Raw genomic sequence first — 13,904 nt, 5'->3', positions numbered from 1 at the left:
AAAGGAAAGTCAAGAAAATATTGTTTATATAAAGTATAGTTATTTCCTCAAACTGGAGCAAGTTTCTTTTATTTATGTGCATAATGGACAAACTACTATTAATCTTAAATTTTATTCCCTAGGTCGTAGCACCGTACCGCCAGCTTTTAGTATGAAATATAATGTATACACATAATAAAATATTATGTATTCCTTGTCATTTGCTTCACAAAACACAAAAGAAAAATTATTTGAAATAAACACATTCAAACATATTATAATTATCTTATTATCTAAGGCTCCAAATGAAAATGGGCTCACAACAGTTTCTACAGAAATATCTCGAGTTGCTTATTTTAAGTAAAAAATTCCGTCCAAAAAAGTTACTCAACTTGCTTCAAAGACACAAGAAAATGTTCTGTGAAGTCGACTTATATAATTTATCTTACTTTTGTTACATCGCTTTCTTTTAAATAGTATTTTAATAAAGTCACTGTTACAACATGGTACAGTCGTGTATGAAATAATTTTTCTTTAATAATTATCAATAATCTTATTCCTGTGTTTTATCCACAGTTTTATTTAAGCTCTTATTATAATTTTTGATATATTTTTTTGTAATTTTTAATAAATTGGTATGATATATATTTTAATTTTTGGTAAATTGGTAATAGAAGATACATTCCGGAACGACGAGTTAGTGAAATAACGAATAAAATGTCTTTTAAAGAGCCGTTAAAGTCTTTAATTTCTATTCATTTTCTTTGTGTAACTAATAAAATTAAAATCTTGACATTTCATACTAATTATTCGGTTTGTATGAAGCAAAACCAGTAATTATTCCTAGTCCTTGCATGTCTGATGCGCTCCCACTGGACAGGGTCTGACTCGGCTTCATCTCATTAAGTGCATTGCAAATGTTAACATAGTATATTCTTAATTATGTATTAATTGTTATTCTTGACTTAAATATTTTAATGATGTTTGGCTTGGACTTTAGTCTTTACCTTCTTGTATTTTTCGTTCTGTATTTACTTCAGCGCAGAACTTTTTAGAATTAGAGTTCAGACGCATTAACATAATATGCGTCGCATCGCAAATCGTAAATCGTATTTATTTAATATTTAATTTTAATTCCAAATGTTATTTCGTACCACAATCATTTTTTTTTCTTCCAATGAATGTTTTTACTTGGCAGTTAAACGGTTACTCAATAAAATATCTTATATAACTTCCATCTTTGTTAGTCTTTTTTACATTTCTAAAACAGTCGGAAATACATATAATTTAATACAGTCTCACAAAGCAACGTTCTTGACCGGTAGTTTGAATAAAGCCAAGATACACAGCAGCCTAATTCTATATTCTGATATACGAGTAGCATCGAGATATGTAAGATGATAAATATCAACCGGATCTGACGTCACGGCGCTCTCAGCGTGGGACGAATTTACTGCTTGGACACTTTACAGCGACGACACGGGGACGACACGTTAAGTCGTATCGTGTATTTATTTTCGTTTGAGTAATAAATAAAATAAATTCAGATTTTTATGTGCATGCTGCAACTGTTCATATTATTTTATGAGTAGCACATTGTGTAGCAGATTTTAGGATTTTTATTATAAGATGAATAACGAAATATTATTGAACTTAGTGAGAGTATTAAATCTAAAAAAAACTACTTTTATCAAAATATGTTTTTCGTTCAGTTATAATAGATAGGTACCGCAACTGTTACATTTAACACAATGAACAAAACCGCTGACCACAGAAATAATAAGGTTGTGAACATTGTAATTCAATACAAAATTTATATTGTAAAATATAAATGTATAGTACAATGTATAAATTTTTATTTACTTCATATTATATTATTTTGCTCCTGAGTAATTTAAGAATGGAAAGTCATGTAGAAAGTCCAAGAAAAACGTTCATACAAGTTGTGGATAAATTCGATATTCAAGAAAATTAGGAGTTCAAGAAGGCTTTGCTGGACAAACGGAGAAAGCTGCAATATATCTCTAAGTTGAGTTTCAACAAGTCACTAAACTAAACGAAGACTCAAAAATTGTAATTAAAAATTCAAGATAGCAATAACAATACTGAAACTAATATTTTACAATAAATTTTTGAAGAAGAAGTCAAGAAATTAGAGACTACACATAATTTCTTAACAAATTAAAATTAAAATTCAAGAGACAGATTTATCGTATGCTATAAAGAGTCACAATATTCGTCTTGTGAACATATTTGTAGAGTGCAATCGGAGGTATTTTCCTATTTCCATTCAGTGACGTGGCGTTTCGCCTTCCAGATAAATGCGATACACTTGATAGAATTAGCGATGCTTGCTATATGAATAACTAGAGTATTAAAAATAGGAAACTGTCTAGACGTAGGCTATGGAAAGTCCTTTTGTTACCCAATTGGTTGAATTTATTTGTGTAATGTTGAAGATTAGTTACAAGTACCTATAGAATGGTTAGTATTACTATAATTTGTATGCATTTTAAAGTTTTATACGATTTTCTGTGATACCTATAATTTCTCTAAATTACCAGTGGTACGTTTTTGTTTAACAAATAGTTGCGTAATATATACTCAAAACGTCTTGTAGAAGAATTCTATTAAAATCAACATATCTATATCTACATTGTAATTCCATAAGTTATACATATAATTAAAGAATACACTCCCCAAAAGCCACAAAATATTCGACCTATTTTTTGGTTAGTAAAAGAGCAATATTAAAAAAATAAAACTAAATGTTTCCTCACATAATTATCAAGACTGCAATTCCAACGAAGCCGCATTGTCACATAATTGTTCACATTAACTAGCTGAGAGGCTTCGCTGCAGCGAGCTACGAGCTACGAGCTACGGGCTACGGCGTAGCTGTAACCACATTACATCGTAGCATCCGTTCGCAACTGGTTACGTTGAAAATATTATGTTGAGTTTAATAAAATTCCTTTTTGTGTACACATTTTTGCTTGAACTTCATATAAGTGTAATTGTAATATTATGTTTCTCAAAATTACACTTTTGACACAAGAAAACTGTAAGGCTAAGTATGGAATTTCGAAATTGTTTTGTAAAGTACAGCAATTATTTTATTTATCGAAGTTGTTAAGATAAGTCAACAAGCGAATGAATCATAATTAGGTAACCATGAAGTACCAATTCAAAGGACATATGACGTAATCGATTAAGCGCATTCATCAAAGTATATTTGCCAAATTAGCCATATTTACCTTCCCCTCAGCTAATCATTTAAAATATTTCTTTCATCTCAAATGTCACCTTCGTCACGCAAGGCTTCACGTGTATCCAGCGACTGCTCAAAATTTTATACGTCTTAATAAGTAAGCAAAGCGGGTGTATGGGCGCAGTACAGTGCGGTGGAAAAGTGGACTTATATATTTATTTATGGGATTTTTTATTTTTATTGATATTTTATGATTAATTCGAAATGAGTGTAATATTGTTGAGATTTGACTAGGGTGATGTTATTGTTATTTGTTAAAACCTTTTAAATTCGTTTTTAGAGAAATGAACATCTGTAAAAATTTGTCTTGGACATTTTATTATATTATGTGCCTGGATATTATCTGTGTACGTGTAATAAAAGCTTTGGCTTTGGGTTGACATTCTTTATAAGTATCAGGCATCGCGGATGAATACGTAAAGCCAAGGCAGATTGCTCGAGTATATAAACAGTACTATTTTCCTCATTTAACTGATTAAGACATTTCTCACACATACAATTCGTTTTTATGAGAATTCAGAAAGATAAAAACGACTTGTACAGTTAATTAAACAAAAATTCAGACTACCAAATCCTTCTACAATCTTAACATCATCCTTAATAAACATGCAAATGACGTCACGTACGGTGCTTATCACAATAATGTAGCATTATTATGATTTACGATTGTGTGCGCGACAGTACCGAGGGTAGTGACTCGCGCCAGTGCCAAAGCGATGAATACGTAATTAGGTAATGTGAATATTAACGTAACCTCGCAATATACTCGAATTTGAAGTGTGTGAATTTTCTCGTGTCTAAGAAGTGTGTAATACTCTAACACGTAATTTAAATACAAATACCAATATTATTTTAACTGACTTGGAAACAGAGTTTTAATATAATATTTTCAAAACAGAGAACCAATCCGACCTTCTTCATTTACTTCAACTACAACGAGTTATGTTCATATTGAAAACAGAAATAACATAATATGCTACATATATACACGTCTTCAACTGGGGTAGTTATTTCAAATAATTAATTTAAATGTCTATTTATATATCACACAATTACCGCTGAACCAATTTTGATGAAAACAATGATAACTTTTTGGTAAAGTGAACACACAAACATTTTAAGCCGAATGAAAGAATGCAAAATTGTATTGGCTACTTTCGCTCTACAATTCTGAGTATAATTGTAAGTGAAGACAGGGTATATAGCTTGTATAGCTAATATAAAGCCGTATCTACAGCTGTAATTAGTGACCTGTTGCCAAGGCTTTGTGCGATGAAGTGGCAATAATCGATTACAGGGTACTGTGATTAATTATCACGTGTTTGTTTGTCTCATACGAAAAACAACTTTGTGTATTAGTAAATAAGATTGAAAATGTCTGTTTACTTGGAGAAAAAGAATAATTTGTAAATGTGATAAATAAAGGAGAGTCGAATAAAACAATAAAATATCGTTTATTGCTTTTATTGCACTGAATATAGAAATTAAAAACACTACACTTTCTAAAAATGGAAGAAATATTAAAATACAGGCGTTAAATATAAAGTAACCAACCTTTCGCCATCTTTAAATATAAACATTTTTACTACGATCTTAAGTACAATACATAATTAGATAAAAACATAAATCATGAGGTTACAGTAATACTATTAGAAGTAATAATTTCCTGCGCGAATATTATTTATGTGTTTTATATTTGTACAGGGATTTACTCACAACATTATTACAACGCACGATAACTTAATCGGATGCTGAATTAAATTTTAAAAACGGTTATTAAAATTGAGTTTCAGATAATATTATGTTTATGATTGGGTAATGTTTGTTCTTTGTTCTTTGTTCCTGTTATTAATAAAATATTATACAAGCGACCGTTAAGTATATTTTTTGCCAACGACACCGATATCGTGTCGTACGCTCTAAAATTCAAATGTACCATAAAATCCTATATAAAAATGAAAACCCGCTACAATGAAATCTCCCCGGACGTGTGGGAATATTATATTTTTCACTTAACCACGACACGAGGATTAAATACGATGGCCCGTAACATTTTGCTGAAAGCAAATGCTGAATGCATCGTTTAGTGTTTCGTAGAGTTTGTTTTGGGAAGTTTCTTTACACCCGACATCTTATACGATTGATGCTAAGTATAATAATTTATGTATGTATTTTGATGATTTAAAGGAGCTTTGGGAAGGAAATCAAGTAAAGTGAATAAATGTATTACAAAAATGTAATTTAACCAATACGAGTAGGGTGGTTTTGGTCGTGACTCTTGACTAATGAAAATATTATGTTTTTTTATCAGGTATTTAAATAAAAGTGTTATACAATATTGTAGTATATTTTTTTCACGTTGAACTTTTTATTATAAACGTATATATTTTTAGTTGAACTCCAGTAGGAGTACGTTTATCAGTTGTTTCACAAGTTTTCTATATATTTGCCTATTTATTTTATTTATGGTATTTATAATAATCTGTCAACCACAGGTATTATTATTAGATGTTATTGTATAAAATACATCTTCTACAATTGACAGGAAATTAATATTGTTTCTTGTTTAACCGAAATGTTATCTTATATAAATCTTTTATCTCTACATTTGAATCTCATTACATAGGAATATGGGATTTACAAATGAAATGTTCGTATTTTTTGTAATAAAATGTCATAGAGATCGTAATAATATATTTTTGTTTATTAACGAAAAATTTCAAGTAGACAAAAAGAATAAACCAAAGTCGTCATAAAATAAATTATTATTAACTGCTATAAATGTAATTAGAATAATTAATAATAAACTGTGAAATGTATTTTATTTTATGACATATTAGGGGATGAGTATTATTCAGTGATTTAGAAATGTCAACAAAATCGGTACAGCCGTTTTTAAGTTACAATATAAAAACGACATTTTATAAATAACAAGGTGGGATTATAAATTGGATCAATTTTAATCACACCTTACACTCCTTTTTGCGAAGTCGGTAAATAAATAACGGATAAAGTATTGCATTGGGAGGGCCTAATAAAACAGTATACGAGCTTCGACGGACAGACGGACGTGTATTGCTTTGTTATAGTGATTTAGAGCTCATTCAGGGAGTAATTGCTTCGGAATTCGTCTTGATTATTTATCATTTTACTTTTATTTAATTTGGTTGATTGTTGATTGTAAGTATTGTGTTGTGTTGTTAATTGTAAGCATGGGGTTGATTTTGATGTAATTTGTGATTTAAGGCGTTACCCGGCAATTTCGACTATGTTCAACCTCTATAAAGTCTGGAACAACATAAAGCACAATACCGAAAAAAATATATAAAATAGGATGGTCTTTGATCTTTAATTGCTCGCGAGGAATTTTTTCCAAAGTTAATAGATTTCTAGAAAAAAAATGTGCCGTGGTCATCGATTTTTCCGCAAATACTCTATAAACTTCGTAACCTGCTGACTTAGAGCTCTGAAAATTTTATGTTTAATAAATTATCAGTTACACAACAGTCCCTGACAAGGATATTTTGTTTCACTAATTAGTATCTTTTTAAATACAAAATGCGAGGAAAAAAGAAGGTGCAGCGGGAGAGGTTTGAGATCCGTCAAGTATGGTCAAGGTTATTAGCGCATGTAAAAGCCTTAATATTAACTTGATAATTTGTGTTTTGTGTGAAAATCAAGAGTATTTAAGTTACATGATCGAAAAGCATTTTTTGATGGCGAATAAAATAAAGAAAATTGATATTCAGAATAATAATATTTAACTCTATATCATACGCAAATTACAACGACTACAAATTATTATAAACTTGAAAAACATAATCCTCCATCTTTCGTAGTCTGGAAAAATTAACATAATTTGTATAAACGAAAAACCGAATAAAAAATGAAACAATATAAAAATAATTAATTCCTTTATTAAACGTTTACATAACAACCTGTTATTTCCAAGCTCAATATTAAAAACAAACATTTGTTCAACCTGGACACTTTTCAAAATGACTGAATCAGCTGTGTCAAATACAAACCTACATCACGGTGACCCTTATCAAAGGAGACATCGACACTGAAAGATTCTACAACAATCCAAAATGTACTTTATCCCCTTAACATAAAGGTGCTTCTCGTGTTGCAGTCACTAACGGAAACGGGTACAATGTTGAAAATACCCGGTTGACAGTTTACATGTAACATGACATTATATTGTAGCGATTGTCGTTTTCTATTCGAATTAAGTTTTTTGTCTTGCTGTGGGTGAACGCTGACGAAATATTTACGGGTTTTATAGTTTAGGGGTTCTGATATATAAAAATGTTTTATTTGATGTTTAAATTTTACTCGAGTTAACGTAAAAACGGTAAAAACAATGTTACAACAATGATTTTCATATGTATAATGTAACCTATTTTATTATTTATTTGTTGTTATAAAGTTGAAAAAACTACCTTCTATTTTCGTAGGTAGGTATATTCTTTCAATGGAAAAACTGCTTAATGTGGTAACTTTAAAACAACTAAATTTACAAAAGTGTTAGAACATTAATTATATTGTAATATAGTAGCAGATGTTGTTAAATAAAAGTATTAAACATTATAAAAATAACTCCATGCATTAGTTTTCATAACAAATCTCAATTTCTGTAATCACAGGATTATAAATTTTTACCATAAATCTATAACTGAACTAGATTTCCGCCCGCGGCTTCGTCCGCGTTTTCAAAGGAAAACCCGCATAGTTCCCGTTCCCGTGGGATTTCCGGGATAAAACCTATCCTATGTGTTAATCCAAGTTACCCTCTATATGTGTGCTAAATTTCATTGTAACCGGTTCAGTAGTTTTTACGTGAAAGAGTAACAAACATCCATACATCCATACATCCATACATCTGAAGATTTCATATAAACAAAATAAAATATAGTATTATAGTTGTTATCTACTTTTGATTGTTTAGATGTTTGGTTTTTTTGACTCATCACTATGTACCTATTTCTATTGAAATTATAAGTACCTTCAGGGTGTCACTGATACAAAAAAAACCTTCATATTAATTAATATACTTACCTTGTAGTACATAGCAAATCTAATATAATTGCATTAATACCTAAATGAGATAAAAAAGCATAAAATATATTTCTATACAGTGATTTACAAAGAAAAAATAGATTTTTTATTATTTTATACATCCAGTTAATCTATATCTCAAATACAGAATCCGAATTTACCCATACCGAGAAACTATCGTATTACGCAAATAGGTTGGAAACAAAAGAGTATTTGGGAAATATTTTCCCCTACATTGACGACTCAATGTTTCGCGGTATACATCAAAAGCTTAGGAAAGCGTAAACTGTGGTGACGTCATAACTTTCGATACACACACAATATACTTAATGGATGTTATGTAATGTGTATGTTTGTTTGTGTAGAGCTATATAAAATATGTTGTAGATAGTGAAAGCTTGTTCAAAATGAGGAATATAGTTTTGTCCAATGCTTATCCTATTATAGGAACAGCCTAAGCATCAGCCAGGAAGTTCATTAAAAGTAATATTACATAAAAAAGAATGTGTGTGAATGCCGAGCACACGTGTCAGAAGTGAAACTGCTTTCACAAGATTCAAAGATACGAAAATTGTTGAATTACTCAATGACGTGACATTGAAATCAATTTGTTTTTACTAAGTACCTACCTATTCAAATATAATTTAAAGTACACAATTTTAATTAGAATATTACAGTAGGTAAGTACTATCTTTTAATAGTAAAGTAAAAGCTATGTTATAATCTGTAACATGTTTTCTTATACAGCAAATGATCAGACCAAAAAACAGTTCGAGATAATATTACACTTTAAATAAATCACATCGTTAATCTTTTCAGATTAAAATCTCTACCGTCTGAACGCAGAATCTTAATTGTGAATTAACAACATAAACAACAACATCCACGCGACAAGTTCGTAGAATTTATAATAATAATATTTATCTCGAGAAAATATTTTTCCTCATTGTCCCAGCTTTATATAAAATTTATAAAATCACATCTTCCTTATTCGTAATCAGCTAGCTTGTTAGCGAATAGACGTCAAAACAATCTTTTTATAAGTATTGCTAGCTTTCCGCACGCAGCTCCACTTGCGTTATTTTTAAGTTCTACGATAGTCATATTGTTAAAAAATAAGTTTTGCTTTCATTATCTTATTAAATACTAGTTGCCCGTAGCTTTGGCCGCCTGGTAAAAATAAATTACCATGGTACAAACAATACAGATTCTAAGCTGTTTAGACTTTTATAACACTTTATATACTAGCTTTCCGCCTGCGGCTTCGCCCGCGTTTTCAAAGAAAAACCCGCATAGTTCCCGTTCCCGTGGGATTTCCGGGATAAAATCTAGCCTATGTTACTCGTGGATAATGTAGCTTTCGAATGGTGAAAGAATTTTTAAAATCGGTCCAGTAGTTTATGAGCCTATTCATTACAATCAAACAAACAAACAAACAAAGTTTTCCTCTTTATAATATTAGTGTAGAAGAATACCTTTGCTGAATAATTTTCTAAAGATTATCACCATTATGGAGCGTAGAGCGTGTTCCATCACTTGTACACCCGATGAACATACATATCGCATAAGAAAATGCTAAAATATCGACAAAACATTACTTGCCAAATCACTCTGAAATACATAAAACTTATACCTCATTTCACTGAAAAGTAGGTACTAAGTGAATATAAATAGAGCGCAATATATACAAGTGCAAGCCTGTATCTACAAACACAAGTGGTATGTAAATTTGTCGTCTGCGTTCGCGAAATTAGTGCGCAAATAGTCAGCTTGGATTCCAAGGAAAAAACCTTTTTCGGGATCACTTCATAAATACGTAAATATCCTAAATGTTCTAGGAATTTGTCAAAGGTTTGTTGTTAATTTGATCATCAATGGTATTGTTTAATCATTCAATTCATAGAAAATTGTTTTTTAATTTACTACTGCAATATGACAATGTTTTATTTATATTATACATACAAAATGTAACTCAACTTAGAATCCAACAATTGATTATTATAACGATTATTTAAACTAAAATTCTATTGAACATTCTATATGATTACCTACCTATATTTTTGCATAGATAAAAATGTTATCTAAGAATAATATTTAATTCATTTTTACCAATACTATTACAAGTATAACCGATAACTTAATATTGTTTACTTGAAACAATTAACATTCACTAAGTTCAAACTTGATTAATATAAGCTACTTCGACAAAATAGTTGAGAGAAGTTATGCCGCGTCGATACAGGTAGTATAAAACTAAGCTATATTATAAACTATATGTAACATTCGTTTTCACTCACATTAAATACATTTAAAAAAACCTATAATATCATTATCTACCTGTACCTAGATAATACATTTATGCAATTTCGTCCAAAACTATTCAGTAGTTTCGCCATGAAAAAAAACAAAAATATTCATATATTATATACCTACTTACTTTTTTCATAGTATTCTTTGATTTCAATAAGGTTTAAAAATATATTACATTAGCTACATATAAGAGCACATTTAAGCTGCCTTACAAATGAAAAGAAAAACAATGCTTAACTAATCGAAAACTTGAGATCTCAATTGAGTTTCAGTAGCGGACAAACAAACTTAACATTTTTATTTATATGTTAAATTCTAACATTCTAAGGAAAACAGAATCCCTTGAAGGGAATGACACTGACAATATAAACAATACAAAGTGATATGAAAGGGAGCATTAATATAAGAGACACGTTTCATTTGCTGGCTCGAGGGCTACAAGTTTGTAGTTCGATGAATAATGCTTGCATGGTTCCATTGGCAGGATGACGTGACGTGACGTGCCGTGATGCAGTACCGTGCCGTGCAGTGATGAGCTGTGATGTGACGAGATGTGCCACGACAGGCAGTTGCGTTGCTGATAAAACATGTGTAGCTTTAAATATATGAAATTAATAGTTAAATTAATCTGTTCATTTATTTATTCTTGTAAGTAATGAAAATATATAATTTGAAAGGCTTATTTGTAATCTTAGAGTTGGTTTAATGCTCTAAGTTTGTAATAGTGTAAGCATTATAAATGCAGGAAGCTCTTTCTATCTTTATGTTTTCAACTGATTTCAATTTTTCATTGTGATTTTATAAAATTATACACCTAGATGGGAATTTGATTTTGAAGTTCTTTATCGGGGTTGGAAAAAAATTTAGTGTAACATTTTTTCGCGCGTGACTTTTTTACGTTACGCGCCTTCTTTTTCTTATCCCTACCACGCGTGATTCGACGTATTTCTGTAAAGTTTCATATATAGTAAATTATTTTTTGAAAAATAAGGTCATAAAGAAGTTTCACTTCTTACGTGTGTACACTAGTACACGCATACTTTTTTTTATAGTTAAAGTTTTTTTGATGGAAAGATAATTATTCTAATAAACGCCTTTAATTCAAACTTGATTTACTACTATTCACATTGCCTTTTTTACCATCCTATGTAATAAATAAGAATCATTTTTCTAAAAAAATGCACAAGTAACAGTGGAAACAGGCAACAAACAATATTAAGTAAGTGAAGGCTTGCTCAGTGAAGCGGAAGGTCGCCGGTTCAGTGCTCCGCTCGTCAACTGATACTTTGCGTCCTTTCCGATGCACCCTTAGCGAATGTCCCCCTTTTGGGGTATGAACAAAGCTTTTATATGTTTTAGATATTTTCCTACTTTTTTTTTGTAAAAAAGCTTATCTTAGTTTTATTATATCTAAAAATCAAATGAATGAGTTTGACGCATAAACACAGGAATTACTATAATTTTATTATCATACTGACAGGCTGAACAGTGTTCAGTTTTCAACCCTTTTTAACCCGTTATGCGATTGTTTCTATACGCTTGCGCAAACCAACTAGTTTTCATGTTTTCATTACAAACACTCCACTCATCTGAACCGATAATTCCAAATTAATTCCGCGAAATCATTTGAAAATGAACATTATTTCAAGTTTAAGTTGGAAAGGTTTCACCTAATTTCGAATGGAAGTAATGACGTAAAGATAGATGAGATAGAATATTCTCGAAGTTTCGAAATGGCGGGAAATTAATAAAGGAATTACTTGATGCGCAATATTCGTTTTCAAATGAGTTCAAATTAATATTTTATACAAGCAATTTTGACGTTCAGTTTTCGTTTTATACAATACTAGCTTTCCCCCCGGGGCTTCGCCCGCGTTTTAAAAACCCGCATAGTTCCCGTTCCCGTGGGATTTCCGGGATAAAACCTATCCTATGTGTTAATCCAAGTTATTATCTAATAAATGTGTGCTAAATTTCATTATATTCGGTTTAGTAATATTCGCGTGAAAGAGTAACAAACACACACATACACATCCTCACAAACTTTCACATTTATAATATTAGTAGGACAAGCCATTCATTCCGGATCTGCTTGGATTGATCTGGAATAAAATCAAAATAAATATAATATAGCCTATGTCACTAAGGAATAATGTAGCTTTCTGCTGGTGAAATCATTTTTCATAAACATGTATTTAGTTGTTTCTATTAATTATAAACAAACAAAAACTCTAATGTTTCTTTTTACAATAATAGAGTCAAAGTAGAGAAGACTTACAGCTATGATCGCGTGGATCTGAGTTGTCACCAAAGCAATACGATATAAATGTAGATATAAATTTTAAATTTAAACCAATATATTTTTACATTATTATATAATTATGCTGTATATTTTTAAGTATACCTAAGTTTTCTATTGTACCTTTTCTTATATTGGCAACACAATAAATTAGTGTTTGAAATAAATAAATAACATTAACAAACAATTTCATCCATACCTACAATCCCATACATACAATATCTATCCCTATAATTCCACCCCATCCCTACCCCCTTCAAACAAACAATATGGCAGCGGGATTAAATATAGAACTACCCCAGGAGGGTACTAGCATCACCGATGCTGGAGAATCCCTCTCTGAGTGTTATCGCTCAGGCTGCCCCGCGTACTCTGGGGGGGGGCGAAATTCCGCTTTTCAATACAGCCACAGGCATAAAAGGTAAGCCTTTATCGGCGACCCCTTCCACATTACTATCTGTGGACTTTTGCAACATTAGGGGACTTCATTCAAATCTAAATGCCGTTCATCAACATCTCGAGATGGCTAAGCCGGCTTTACTCTTTTTGACGGAAACGCAGATCTCCTCTCCTGCTGATACATCTTACTTAAACTACCCGGGCTACACGCTGGAACATTTATTCTTACCGCGTGCCGGAGTTTGCGTCTACGCTCGAGAGGATATCTGTTGCCGTCGCCTTGGCATTCTTGGAGGCAACCTGTCTATACTATGGCTTCGCGTAGACTGCGGCGATCACCCCCGTATTTACGCATGCCTTTACAGGAGTCATAGCGGAAATGCCGAAACCGATCGCCTCACCGAGCACATGCAAGATACGATCGATGATATACTGCAAAAGATTCCCTCCGCCGAAATAGTGGTCCTCGGCGATTTCAATGCCCACCATTCCGATTGGTTAAGATCAAGAACCACAGATCATGCGGGTAGAACTTTTCATAGCTTTGCGTTGTCCTACGGCCTATCTCAGCTTGTATCTGTACCC

Source organism: Colias philodice, chromosome 24 (assembly GCF_061535455.1).
Source record: "Colias philodice isolate Cphi_HAF_F1 chromosome 24, ilColPhil1 Martin Lab GWU primary, whole genome shotgun sequence".
In the NCBI taxonomy this organism is placed as follows: Eukaryota; Metazoa; Arthropoda; class Insecta; order Lepidoptera; family Pieridae; genus Colias; species Colias philodice.
This window is presented reverse-complemented; position numbering follows the sequence as displayed.